The sequence below is a fragment of the Columba livia genome, chromosome 2, assembly GCF_036013475.1.
Source record: "Columba livia isolate bColLiv1 breed racing homer chromosome 2, bColLiv1.pat.W.v2, whole genome shotgun sequence".
NCBI classification, from domain to species: domain Eukaryota; kingdom Metazoa; phylum Chordata; class Aves; order Columbiformes; family Columbidae; genus Columba; species Columba livia.
Genome location: NC_088603.1, coordinates 174,981 through 187,346, shown reverse-complemented (window position 1 = coordinate 187,346; position 12,366 = coordinate 174,981).

The following is a 12,366-nucleotide window of genomic DNA, read 5'->3' as shown; positions in this document are numbered from 1 at the left end:
TCCTGCTGCGGGTGACCAGCCGCCCCCCTTTTCCGCGTGAAGCAGAGGAGCGCGGTTCGTTGTCGCCTTTTAAACGCGCGGCGGCGGCAAGCCGCGCGGCCGGAGGGCGGGGGGGGGGGGGGGGGCGGTCCCGGCAGGGCGGCGAGCCGGCGGGTGAGGATGCAGAGCGGGCCAATCAGATGGCGCGGGAGGGCTGGAGGGCTGGAGGAGCGGAGCGCTGGTTGGCTGCCTAGGCACGTCAGTTGCCTTTCTGTCTGCCAATCAGATTGCCGGGGGGGCGGGCGTCGAGGGCTGGGTACTGCGCATGCCCCAAAGAGCGAGCGCTGATAGGCGGAGAGATGCTGACTGGCGTGCCGCCCGCAGCCAATGATGTTGCCGAAGGGGCGGGCGTTGCGGCGTCCCTACTGCGCATGCCCCAGCCGCGATCGCTGATAGGCGGCGAGAGGGGTGATTGACGTGTCCCGGGGAGCCAACCGGGATGCGGCAAGGGGCGGGAGCTGCGGTCTCCCTACTGCGCATGCCCCAGCCGCGATCGCTGATAGGCGGCGAGAGGGGTGATTGACGTGTCCCGGGGAGCCAACCGGGATGCGGCAAGGGGCGGGAGCTGCGGTCTCCCTACTGCGCATGCCCCAGCCGCGATCGCTGATAGGCGGCGAGAGGGGTGATTGAAACACCCCTGGGACTAACTGGGGGGACGGGGTGAGGGGGAACCAGGGGGCTGTGCAAGAAGCCGGGCTGGCTGTCGGCAGCCGGAGGAGGGGAGCGCTTTGCGCTTTGCTCTGGGTCAGGGGATCCAGAACTGGGGGGACGCAGCAGCTTCGTGCCCCGCCCCGGGGTGCCCGCAGCCGCCATGTCGCAGATGTATTGTTAACCCCGTCTCCCCCCCACTTCCCCCTTTTGCCCCTCCCTCTCCCCGCTTCCCACTCAGGACAGGCGATCCGGAGGGAAAGAAGGACACAGAGAAGAGAGTTGGAAAAACTGGCAATGTTTTACTAATGCTATATTAAGAGTAGAGAAAATAATACAAAACCAATCCTGAAAGTCTCAGCAACTGCAGAGCCGGCACCTGAAGTCCTGGACTGGACTCTGCAGCCAACCGGAGCTGGATTCAGTCTCTCAGTAGGCCTCAGTTTGCAGGGACGACTAGCAAGGTCCTCTCCTAATGTCACCATAAGTAGAAGGGACGAAAAGGGACAAAGAGGACAAGATCCTCATGATCTGCCACTTCTATATGAAGTATTCATGTGAAGGGGATGTTATACACGGTTGGTCAGTTTGTTGGTCACCTGTTTCTTGTTGCTCCTCTTGCAAGATGTGAATCTGTCCTTATCAACAAGTAAGCATTCCATTGCAGTGTTTATCAAAACATGTATGTGTCTGGTTCTCCAGGAAAAGGCAGCTAATATGAAGCTTTAGCTGACAGGCAAATTCATGCTGTCTGCCTATCAGATTGCCGGAGGGGCGGGCGTCGAGGGCTGGGTACTGCGTGCCGCCCGCAGCCAATGATGGTGCGGAAGAGGCGGGCGTTGCGGTGTCCCTACTGCGCATGCCCCAGTTGCGAGCGCTGATAGGCGGAGAGGGAGATGATTGACGTGTCCCGGGGAGCCAACCGGGATGCGGCAAGGGGCGGGTGCTGCAGTCTCCCTAGTGCGCATGCCCAAACCGCGAGCGCTGATAGGTCCGCGGTGTCTCGGGGCCGGGGCCGGGGGGGGGAGACCGGGAGCGAACGGGAACGGGGGTCGGGGCGGCTGCGGAGCGCTCGCTGCGGCCGGCGCCCGGGCATCGGGAGGCGGGCGGCTCAGGGCCGCCCTTCGTGAGGTTCCCCGGAGGCGGCAGGAGGGCGGAGGGGAAGGAGGCGACAGCCGGGGACCTCCCGCCGCGGGCGTCTTCGGGGCGCGGCGGCTGTCGGTGCCCGCGGAGCCCGGCGGGACGGCGGGGGAGCGCGAGGGGAACGGAGCGGCGAAAGAGGCGGCAGGTGAGTGCGGCAGCGGCGAGGGTGACCGTGCCGTTGGAACGGGGGGAGCGGGAGGGGCCGGCGCGGCGCGGCGCGGAGGCGTTCGGTTCCGGTTCCCCCCCCCCCCAGCCCTTACGGCCGCGCTGGCGAAGCTGCTGGGAGGCGTGCGGTCCGGAGCCGCGTCTCCCTCCGGCGCAGCGCCCGTGCCCGGTGCGGCAGCCCCTCCGGGAGCGGCGCAGCCCCCGTCGGTCGCGGGGACGGTTACAAGCAGAGCTAAGGCGCGGTTGCGGGCGGGCTGGGTGGCGTGGCGAGCGGGGCGCCGCTCCGGCGGGAGCTCGGGGCGAGCCCCGGCGGGTTCCGTGTCCTGCGGGCGCGGCTCTCGCGCCGCGGCGCTCTCTGTGCGCTTTTTTGTTTGGTCGCGTTTGTTTTTTGGGTTTTTTTTGGCGGGATTCCCGCGAACCGCGGCACGACCGCTCGCCCGGGGCTGCCGCGGCGGGTCTCAGTGGCGCCGTCCTGTGGGCAAAGCGCGGTACTGCACCCGGCCGCCCCAACGCGGTGCCGCGGCGCGCCTCGGTGCTGCCGCCCTGTGGCGAAACTCGGGTACTGCAGCGCCCGGCAAGGTGGGGGGGCAGAGACGCCGATCGAGCCGCGAGGGTTCGCGGTCGGGTCTGTGCGTGCCGGTGTCCGTCCCCCCCCGACGGGGGTCAGGTCCCCATTGGTGTGCAAACGACATCCCTCCCTCGGGGCCTCCTTAAACGTTTAATGACGTAAATATTGCTCCTGCTAACGTTGTCGGCGCGGCTTCTTTCCTCAGGGGATCCGTCCGGCAGTCGGTGGCCCACGGTCGCTCGGCAACAGCAGAAGCGGATTGAAGGGACCGGCCGCTGGAGGATGCCGAAGCCTCCCGGGTCAGCGGTGGGAGCAGCTTTGCGTAAAGCGAGGGGTACGTGAAGCCGGGCGTGCGGTGCCGACCGCCCAGCAGGTAAGGGAAGCTAAAGCTTTACCTCCAGGGACTTCTGCCCAGAAAGCTGAAGCAATTGCTCTCGCGTGAGCTGTAGAGTTACGCAAAGAGAAGAAGATTAGTGGCTGCACTGATTCTAAGCAGGTTTCTTGAAGGGTGCGGGCCCTTGAAGCCGTTTGAAAAGAATAAAGTGTATTAACGGCACAAGGGAGGCAGATTAAACGTGATGCTCCGGTTGCTGGAAGCTGTGCTGTTGCTAGGAGAGTTGCCGTCACGCGTTGCAACGGGCCTCAAAAGGGAAACGCTGCTCAGGAAACTGGCCATAAATTGGCAGGCGCCGCTGTCAAACCAGCCGCCGAAAGGACAGAGACCGGTACGGAAGCCGCGTCTCTGAGCCCAGGTGGCCGTGTCCTCCAGCCAACGTCAGGAAACTGTAACAAAGAGGATAAGCAATTAATAGGAGATTAATAGCCCGATCAGAATTAGGGTCCAAAGGAGCCGTCACCGGCGACGGGAGAGCAGCGGCGCCTCGCGGCGCGAGGAGCTGACGCGCTCTGTCGAGATCGGACGAACAGGTAAGAGCGAATTTAGAAGCTCTGTGCGAACGAGGCAATGGGAAACGTGCCTAGAAAACCGTCTTGATAGTGCACACGGGGTACAGACAAGAGCAGCCGGACGAGGGAAACGTACCAGGACGACGCTGGCAAAGGGAGTTCTCCGAGCTGCCTGGAAAAGGGGGGTGTCGATACCGGCCGGCACGAACGGCTCCCTTCTCGGGTCGGCCGGAAGCGTTGCCGTGCCGGGGGGCGGCTGCCGGCCTGCGGGCCGGGGCTGCGGCTGTTTGGGGCGCTGCCCCCGCTTTGTTTTCCTCGGGGAGCCCCCCCACGCTCGGGGGCTTGTGGGACGTGCACGTGCGAATGACACGGTGTTCCCAGCTGCTCTGTTCTCTGCCTTGTTTTTCCAGACGCCTGTCCCTGTTTTCTCTTCCCGCTTTTGAAGAGAAGCTGCCGAGTCAGCGTACGCTGCGGTGAAGTTCTACAAGATGCGGCCCTCAGGAACCGGTTGACGTGAGGGAAATGCTTTCTGACCGCCTGCGCGGTGAGGGGACGTTTTTCACCTTTTAGCTCCTTCTGCACGACAAGAGGGAGACGGAAGGTTAAGTAACACGTTGTTTAGGAGCTGAGAGCTTAGTTTGTATTTAACTAATAATTAAGAGACGTGTTGTCAGCGAGAAACTAAATGATTACAACTAACCTCATCAAATGAAGTAAAGACAGGCCAGCCAGGCGTGGTGGTGGAGTTGCTCTCTATGTGAGAGAGCAGCTACAGTGTACTAAATTCTGCCCAGGAGCGGATGAGGAGCGAGTTGAGAGTGTATGGGTCAGGATCAAGGGGCAGGCTGGCAGGGGTGACACTGCTGTGGGCGTCTGTTACAGGCCACCAGATCAGGCTGAGGAAGTTGATGAGGCCTTCTATGGGCAGCTGAGAGCGGCCTCACGGTCACAGGCCCTGGTTGTTGTGGGGGATTTTAAGTTCCCTGGTGTTTGCTGGAAGGACCGTTCAGCCAGCCAGCCACAGTCCAGGAGGTTCCTGCCGTGCATCGGTGAGAACCGCCTCATGCAGGTGGTGGAGGAGCCGACTGGGAGAGGTGCACTGCTGGATCTCATCCTCGCTAGCAAGGAGGGTCTGGTCGAAGCAGGAAAGGTTGAGGGCTGCCTGGGCTGCAGTGACCACGAGAAGGTGGAGTTCAGCATCTTGGGTGGCAGGAACAGAACAGCAAGTAGAATTGCAGCCCTGGACTTTAGCAGGGCCAACTTTGGCCTTTTCAAGCAATTGCTGGGGGAAATCCCACGGGCAAGACTGCTTGAAGGAAAAGGGGCCCGAGATAGCTGGGTTGCATTCAGAGATTGCTTCTTCCACGCTCAGGATCAGAGCATCCCCACACGAAGGGAGTCAAGGAAGGGAGCCAGGAGGCCTGCGTGGTTGAACAGGGACCTGTTGGGTATGCTCAAGCAGAAGAGGAGAGTTTGCAGGTCATGGAGGCAGGGGCTGGCCACTTGGGAGGAATATAAGGCTGCTGTTAGAGGATGCAGGAAGGCAGCTAGGATAGCCAAGGCCCCCTAGAATTACAGCTGGCGAGAGGGGTCAAGGAAAGCAAAAAGAACTTTTTCAAATACATAGCAGATAAAACTAACACCAGAGGCAATGTAGGCCCACTGATGAACGGGGTGGGTGCCCTGGTGGCAGAAGATACAGAGGAGGCAGAATTCCTGAATGCCTTCTTTGTCTCTGTCTACTCTGCCGGAGGCCGTCCTGGGGAGCCCTGTACCCCTGAGACCCCGGATGAAGCCAGGTCAGTGGAGGAGTTTGCTTTAGTCGATGAGGACTGGGTTAGGGAGCAATTAAATAGTCTGGACATCCATAAATCCACGGGTCCGGATGGGATGCACACGCGGGTGCTGAGGGAGCCGGCTGAAGTCACTGCTGGACCGCTCTCCGTCATCTTTGCCAAGTCTTGGGAAACGGGGGAGGTGCCCGAGGATTGGAGGAAAGCAAATGTCACTGCAGTCTTCAAAAAGGGCAAGAAGGAGGACCCGGGTAATTAGAGACCGGTCAGCCTCACCTCTGTCCCTGGGAAAGTAATGGAACAGCTTCTCCTTGGTGCCATCTCAAGGCATCTCAAGGATAAGAGGGTTATTACGGGCAGTCAGCATGGCTTTACCAAGGGTAAGTCGTGCTTGACCAACCTCATTGACTTTTATGAGAATGTGACAGGGTGGATGGACGATGGCAGAGCGGTGGACTGGTCTACCTTGACTTCAGTAAAGCCTTTGACACAGTCTCCACAGCATCCTCACAGCTCAGTTGAGGAGGTGTGGTCTGGACAACAGAGCAGTGAGGTGGGTTGCGAACTGGCTTAAGGAGAGAAGCCAGAGAGCGGTTATGCTCAGTCTCAGGCTTTTCTTCCTTTCTTGCCCAGGTTCAGAATACTGGGAATTCCAAGCTTCAAGTTTCCTGTGGAACGTTGCGGGAGACCTCGATAACGTGGCACTGAGGGAGGTGATGAAGAGAAACAATACCTGTTCCTTTTCCGTTTCGAGACGTTATTTTTTACCTTCCTGGTGCTGTGAGATGATTTGCAATCTTGCGCTAGCATCTGCCTGGAGGAGAACACGGACGCTTTGGGTGCCTCCTCCAGAATACTTGCTCTGTGGTTCTGGGGATGTCCAGGCTTCGAGGGGGGGGGATAGGGGAGCGTAAATGTTATGGGGCCTCCCGGGATGTCTGCAGGTGTGGGTGACCCGTGGCTGGCACAGGGATGCCAGGGTTGTCAGTCTTGCCCTGAATCTCTGTCCCTCTCTTGCAGCACCTGACTGAATGGAGGAGCAAGTGGACGGGAAGCTCCTGCGCCACACACAGATCACATTTATCGCTCTCGCCCTCAGAGACCCGGAGATCCAAACCGTTCGCATGGTGCCTTGAAGCAGCCTGTGCTCATGCGCTTCTCCAGGGGGAAGGCGGAATGGCAGTGACTGGCCACGTGGAGCCACAGGGTGCACACTCTGCAGCTGTCAAGCCCAGCTCTGCGTCAGCTCACACCTGCGGTTTTGCGCCGCACACGCGGATTTGAGTTGTCGCTGGTTGTTGCAGCGTTTGGCTTTGGTGAGGACAGCGTGTGTTTGTCAGCAGTTGGTGTAGGTGGAATCTGGAGGAGAAAGCGATATTTCCGTGCCAGAACTGGTTGGTGTTTGCATGGTATTGTGGCGGTTGTTCCCGCAGGCGATCAGTGCTGGAGTGTTATTGCAGGATGAGGGGATTTTGGAGCTTGTCTGTGAGATGCACCAGAGGCAGCAGCTGAAAGCGAAAGGCTGAGATTTGGAGGGTTTGTGGGTGGGTTTTGGGCGGTTGTCAGCTGAAGAGTTGGCTGTTTGCAGGTGAGGTGTAGGGCAGAGGGTGAAGCTGACCTTGCCTGGGCGGCGCAACTGGCTGGGTGTGCAGAGCTGAGGAGAGCGGGCTGCTGCGGGTGACCCTAAAGCTGGAGAACCGGCCGGCAGCTCCAGAGGCTCCCGCTGCCGGGCAGGGCCGTGCAGGCCAGTGCCCTGGGGCACAGCGACGTGACCTCCGCAAGGAACAAAGAGCAGGTGAGGACCGTGGGCATTTGTACTGAGCTGTGACATCTCTGACCCGGGACATTGGGGTCCAGCAAGTACCAAAGAGCAGGCGAGGACCGTGGGCATTTGTACTGAGCTGTGACATCTCTGACCCGTGACATTGGGGTCCAGCAAGTACCAAAGAGCAGGTGAGGACCGTGGGCATTTGTACTGAGCTGTGACATCTCTAACCTGTGACATTGGGGTCCAGCAAGTACCAAAGAGCAGGTGAGGACTGTGGGCATTTGTACTGAGCTGTGACATCTCTAACCCGTGACATTGGGGTCCAGCAAGTACCAAAGAGCAGGTGAGGGCCGTGGGCATTTGTACTGAGCTGTGACATCTCTGACCCGTGACATTGGGGTCCAGCAAGTACCAAAGAGCAGGTGAGGACCGTGGGCATTTGTACTGAGCTGTGACATCTCTAACCAGTGACATTGGGGTCCAGCAAGTACCAAAGAGCAGGTGAGGGCCGTGGGCATTTGTACTGAGCTGTGACATCTCTAAGGCGTGTGCGAGGGGCTGGTGCCAAGGCAAGGTGGGCGCGCTGTGGGGTGTGGGGGGGTGTCAGCCCCCAGACTTGTCCCCTGTCTGACTGTAGTGCCCATGGGCTGCTGTAGCTCAGTCCTTCGTGTGTTTCTCTTCAGGTGGAGCAGCGTGCGAAGGAAAAAGGAAGCAGAGGAAGACGGTGAGCCTGCGAGGAAGAGTGTAGCGAGTCGGGCGTGGACTCACGGTAAGGTGCCGTGAGAGACATTAATTACAAACTCAGGTTTGCGTTTATACTCGCTATGAAGCTCGCTCAAGCATTTGCTGATTAGCTAGGTTAGACATTACATAAGCGATGTATTTTGTGTTCCCACCAAAGTTGCTGCCAGTAACACATCTTTTGTCTATCATAATCTGTCCCTGCTGCTGTAGCTCAGTCCTCCGTGTGTTTCTCTTCAGGTGGAGCAGCGTGCAAAGGAAAAGCGAGGAAGGAGGCAGAGTGATGGATACAGAGGGTTGGAGCGCACCTGCCGGCCAGGAGGGATCAGGGAAGAAGACACCGGTGGTGGAACCGCAGGTCAGGAGAGCTCAAGGAGGGAGAAAGGTGACTGTGGCCATATGGGTTTTTCTAGCTCACACACCAATGAAAACAGTTTGGATAATAAAAGAAATGTATGCAAAACCGATAAGTAAAGGCAGAGAATGTTTATATGCTGTGTATGGGATAGACCTGAAGGTATATTTATTCCTACAACAAAGGAGAATTCGCAATGGTAATTAACTGAGGATGTGAATTTCCAGATTGCATTGGCAACATACGCAGGGAACATATCAGTTTATTACCCTCAACATAAAGTGTGGGCTGAAACTGGTAATTTACCGTTGTGCAGCAAACGCTGCTGTCAGCAACGACCAGTAAGCGACAAGACTGTATTTACTGATGGCTCTGGTCGCTCACGTGAGTTGTAATGACGTGGCTGAACTCACATACCCAGTGCTGCAAACACAAGGTAGAGAAAGAGACCAAGGGTCCAACAAGTTCTGGAGCTGACAGCTGTTGGGATCGCTGTGAGGTGTTCTGTGACAAACCTTTGAATGTTGGAACTGGCTCGTATTATGCAGCTGGCGTACTTAACCGCCTGGAAGGTTCTTTTCTTAAGGAAGAGGACAATCCTCTTTTGATGGCTGAATTGAGAATGCTATGGTTTCTAATAAATCACAGACATCATGGTTTTTATGCAATGCACACCCGCTCTCGCACGGCCCTTCCAGGACCTCTTGCGGAAGGCAATAGGAGGGCCGATGCACAAGCTGTGCTGCTCACTGTGCCTGAAGCCTTGCAGCAAGCTAAATGATCACATGAATCCTTTCACCAGAGTGCAAAGGCGTTAAAACGACAATTTCAAATGACAGTGGATCAGGCCAGGAGCGTTCTTATGTCCTGCCCTGACTGCCAGCAGTCGGCACCCGTGCCGTGCACAGAGGGTGTGAATGCAGGAGGGATTGCTGCCAGTGAAGTACGGCCAGCTGGGGTGACGCGTTGTTCTGAATGGGGTAAATACGTACGTGTTTCTGTACGCGCTCATTCCGGATTTCTCGTTGCTGCTGCACGCTGGTGAAAGGGCACGAGACGTCTGTGACGTTGGTTGACATGTTCACTGTTTGAGGAGTTCCACGATATGTAAAACCAGAGGAAAGCGGAACGCACGCTGGATTAGAGGAGCGATCCCCCGAGTGCCCAGCGCGCTGTAATAGAAGTGCCTGCTGTTTAACACTTTCAAAACAGTGAGAGCGAGTCTGTTTGCCGACTTTCCGGTATCATGTTCTGGCGACAAGGATGGGATGATCTGCCTGACCTGCCGTGGTCCCCAGGGTCTCTGGGACCTTGTGCCAGCACCGGGGAGTTCCCGGAAGGGACCACGGATCCTGGGACCAGCTCGGACGCGGGTGAAGCCCCATCAGTGAGATGAGGCGCTTTCACTGTCTGGTTGGGCTGGCACGCTGCCTGCGCGAGACGTGGGCGACACGGCGCGTGGGGTCTGCGCGTTCGCGTCTGCGCGTTTGGGTAAACCGGGGAACTTCAAAAGAAATAAAAAATTAAAGAGGAAAATGAGAAAACTATAAATAAAAGAAAACACGAGGGAACAGTAATTTGGTAAAGGTACCTTTAGTGATTTTGCTGTTTTTGCCTTAGCGATTGTAGGATTGTGTCTTCAGTGATCTGTTGTTGTTGTTACTTGTGTCTTGGGTGATTTTATAGTCCAGTACTTACGGTTCTCCAATTGTCTGTTACTGTGATTGTGAAACAGGTGGTGGTACAATCAACAGGAGGGATTTGGAAGAAATTCCCCCCGGTTGTATTTTGTGACACTGGAAAAGGATCGTTTGACTCGCTGGGGAACAGCAACCAGGGGAATCTGATTGAATATTGTAATTAATGGTGGCCACTGTAAATAATGTTAACATGCTGCACAGGTCTAGGTGGGTATACTTTGAGATGTGTAGTATAGTACCGCACTACATGTAATATATAATAAGATGTATATTTTAAATCACATATTGCTTATTACATAATGTGTATTACACAATACATAATGTTACATATGCATTGTATTTATCCCCGTCAGCTCCATTTGTTTTGAAAAAGGATAATCAGAAGTTGAAACCAGTAAAAGGTTTGTTGAAGAGCAGCTATTGGTGTAGAGTACACAGAGCACACGGGATCAGAACTGTCCCGCGGTCGGTCCAGGGTGGCATCCTGATGTCCTTACATCGGGGACAGGCTGCATTGCTATGGACGGTGCATTTCATACGGGATTAGACGCGCTGTGCCTAAAGCTGTAAATACGCCAAAACCTTCTGAGATTAAACAGGATCGTGAGGAGTCTCCCACTGAGTTTTTACACCGTCTTAAACCGACAGCTCAGAAATATATTAATATAGGTCCTGACCTGGAGAACAGAGAAACAGAATTCTTAGTTGACTGGGAGCTCATTATTCTGTGTTAAACACTGTGCAGGGAATATTAAGTAGCGATTCTGTAACAGTTATGGGTGCCACAAAAACTGCAAAACACGGCCCTTTAACCCGCTGCTTAGAATGTTTGTGTGTGGAGTCTGGTACTTACTGATTGTGTGCCGTGTGTCTTCTCTTGTGCACAACGAATGGTTGACAAAAGCTTTAGTGGTGCAGTGGCTGTGCAGTTACACGCTGCTGTGGCTGCAGTTGTTGAACAAGGGGAGATGTGGCCGGGTTGTGACATCAGTTGTGAGAAACTGCAAGAGTCACAGCGTGAGAACAAGCGCTGGTGGAACAACACAAGCAGCAAGGACTGTGTGGGACGTGAACCATCAGGGACAGAGGGATTGATACGGGATTGGTACATCAGGGACAGGGATTGATACGGGATCGGTACATCAGGGACAGGGATTGATACGGGATCGGTACATCAGGGACAGGGATTGATACGGGATCGGTACATCAGGGACAGGGATTGATACGGGATCGGTACATCAGGGACAGGGATTGATAAGGGATCAGTACATCAGGGACAGGGATTGATAAGGGATCGGTACATCAGGGACAGGGATTGATACGGGATTGGGACATCAGGGACAGGGATTGATACGGGATTGGTACATCAGGGACAGGGATTGATACGGGATTGGTACATCAGGGACAGGGATTGATACGGGATCGGTACATCAGGGACAGGGATTGATACGGGATCGGTACATCAGGGACAGGGATTGATAAGGGATCGGTACATCAGGGACAGGGATTGATAAGGGATCGGTACATCAGGGACAGAGGGATTGATACGGGATCGGTACATCAGGGACAGGGATTGATACGGGATTGGGACATCAGGGACAGGGATTGATACGGGATTGGTACATCAGGGACAGGGATTGATACGGGATTGGTACATCAGGGACAGGGGGATTGATACGGGATCGGTACATCAGGGACAGGGATTGATACGGGATTGGGACATCAGGGACAGGGATTGATACGGGATCGGGACATCAGGGACAGGGATTGATACGGGATTGGTACATCAGGGACAGGGGGATTGATACGGGATCGGTACATCAGGGACAGGGATTGATACGGGATTGGTACATCAGGGACAGGGATTGATATGGGATTGGGACATCAGGGACAGGGATTGATACGGGATTGGTACATCAGGGACAGGGGGATTGATACGGGATCGGTACATCAGGGACAGGGATTGATACGGGATTGGGACATCAGGGACAGGGGGATTGATACGGGATTGGTACATCAGGGACAGGGATTGATACGGGATCGGTACATCAGGGACAGGGATTGATACGGGATTGGTACATCAGGGACAGGGATTGATACGGGATCGGTACATCAGGGACAGGGATTGATACGGGATTGGGACATCAGGGACAGGGATTGATACGGGATTGGGACATCAGGGACAGGGGGATTGATACGGGATCGGTACATCAGGGACAGGGACTGATACGGGATCGGTACATCAGGGACAGGGATTGATACGGGATTGGTACATCAGGGACAAAGGGATTGATAAACAGGGACAGGGGTTGATACGGGATTGGTACATGAGGGACAGAGGTTCGTGATGTTTCAAATGCAAACCTGAGTTTGTATTAAATGTCTCTTCGCATCTCAAAGAGTGTCTGTGCCTCACTTGCTACACCCCTTTATCTGTTTCCCAAATTGCGATTTAAACTGTATTTACCATTGTAAAAATAAAGCTTTCCCCCCTTAATTTTTGTCACATATTGTAATTAGAATTAATAGAGATATTGAAG